Source organism: Crinia signifera, chromosome 4, assembly GCF_055691185.1.
Source record: "Crinia signifera chromosome 4, ASM5569118v1, whole genome shotgun sequence".
Taxonomy (NCBI): domain Eukaryota; kingdom Metazoa; phylum Chordata; class Amphibia; order Anura; family Myobatrachidae; genus Crinia; species Crinia signifera.
The window spans coordinates 211,710,258-211,711,712 of record NC_139220.1 but is presented as its reverse complement, the minus strand read 5'-3'; positions in this window follow the sequence as shown (position 1 = coordinate 211,711,712).

The window sequence follows — 1,455 nt, the reverse complement described above, 5'->3', positions numbered from 1 at the left end:
AGCCCGAAGCGAGGCCTGCCACCTGACAGTGACAGGCTAGTGAAAACTTTGTGGGGGGGTCGGGGTAGGGCGCCGCCGCAAAATCCTCCGCGGCTGCTGCTGCTTACAGTAGCCGGGAGGTGCTGGCTCTGCTCCGGGCAGGGGAGGACCAAGTCTTAAGCTTTGAGGGCAGAATACAGTGTGTGTGCAGGGGGAGCTGCGGGCCCTGGAAAGCTCGGGGCCCCATAGCAGCTGCACCCCTGCACCACGGTAGTTACGCCACTGACTGCACCCGTCAGTTGAAGCTGCAGGACAAGATAAATAATATGTTGCAGCAGGCCACAGGAAAAAGTGAGTGGTAGGAAGGTTCTAGCTGGTGACAAAAACCAAACATTGGTCCTTCCCACAGTCACGTCACTCAGTTCTCTCTCTCTACCCCCCCCCCCCCCCCCCCCCCCAGTGCCTGAATTTTCAACAAACAAGGGGCAGTGGCACACACAGGTGAGGTTTTTTTTTAGTGGGCAGCAACGTCCAAGCTGCTGCATCCATGTGCCCACAACTGTTTATTGCCTGCTGTTACCCTTCAGTGCTGAGAGTGCCCCCCCCCCCCCCCCCCCCCCCATGAAAATCCTGCATTTGCCACGGAGGGGGGGCAGCAGGACTAGGGCGCCCGCCAGGCTCCTCCAATAGGTTCTGGCCTGGGTAAAGAGTTCCCACTGTCCCACCCTCTAGGTGCCACTGAATACAGTAGGTGAACACATTCTTCTGATAAATGAGAAGTGAAGATGAAAGTTGTTAATAGCTGAAACCATTAGAAACCACTGTATTTTCTCAGCCTAACAAAAACACCTCTCATTCATTTAAAAAAAATGAGACGCAGACAGAAACAATTTGTTGTTATAAAAGGAATCATTTTATGTGTAAATGAAATGCTTTTATTACCTGTCACAAATCTAGAAAACTAGTTCCTCCCAAGCCTCAGGCTGGATTTACACAATCTAATCTCCCCTGAATCCATGCACTCTGAGATACAGGCAGTAGACATTCAGCTTTACAGGTGTTTATTTGAGTCAAAGGGCACATGTGCCTCTAGATTAGCATTCTTTAACAGTAGTAACATTTCAGTGTTATGCAATCCTGGTACCAGAACAGTTGCACAGATTGTCCTATGGGGTGTCACACCCCGGGTGTGGACCATTAGATCAACAAGCATAAGGTCTACAGTCAATAGGTCAACCACTATTGGTCAACAGGAAGGTCGACACATGAAAAAGGTTGACATGGGCACCGTATTATGCATGGTGTCCCCTTGCTTTGGGCACTGTGCCCCGCTGCACTCAACACACTATTATATTCTCCCTCTATGCTCATTGGGATGATAAAGTATATAAAAGTCGGTTTAAAAAATAAAATCCTGAAAAACTTATGTCAACCTTTTTCCATGTCAAACTTTTTTATTTTGGTCCTTTGCATTTA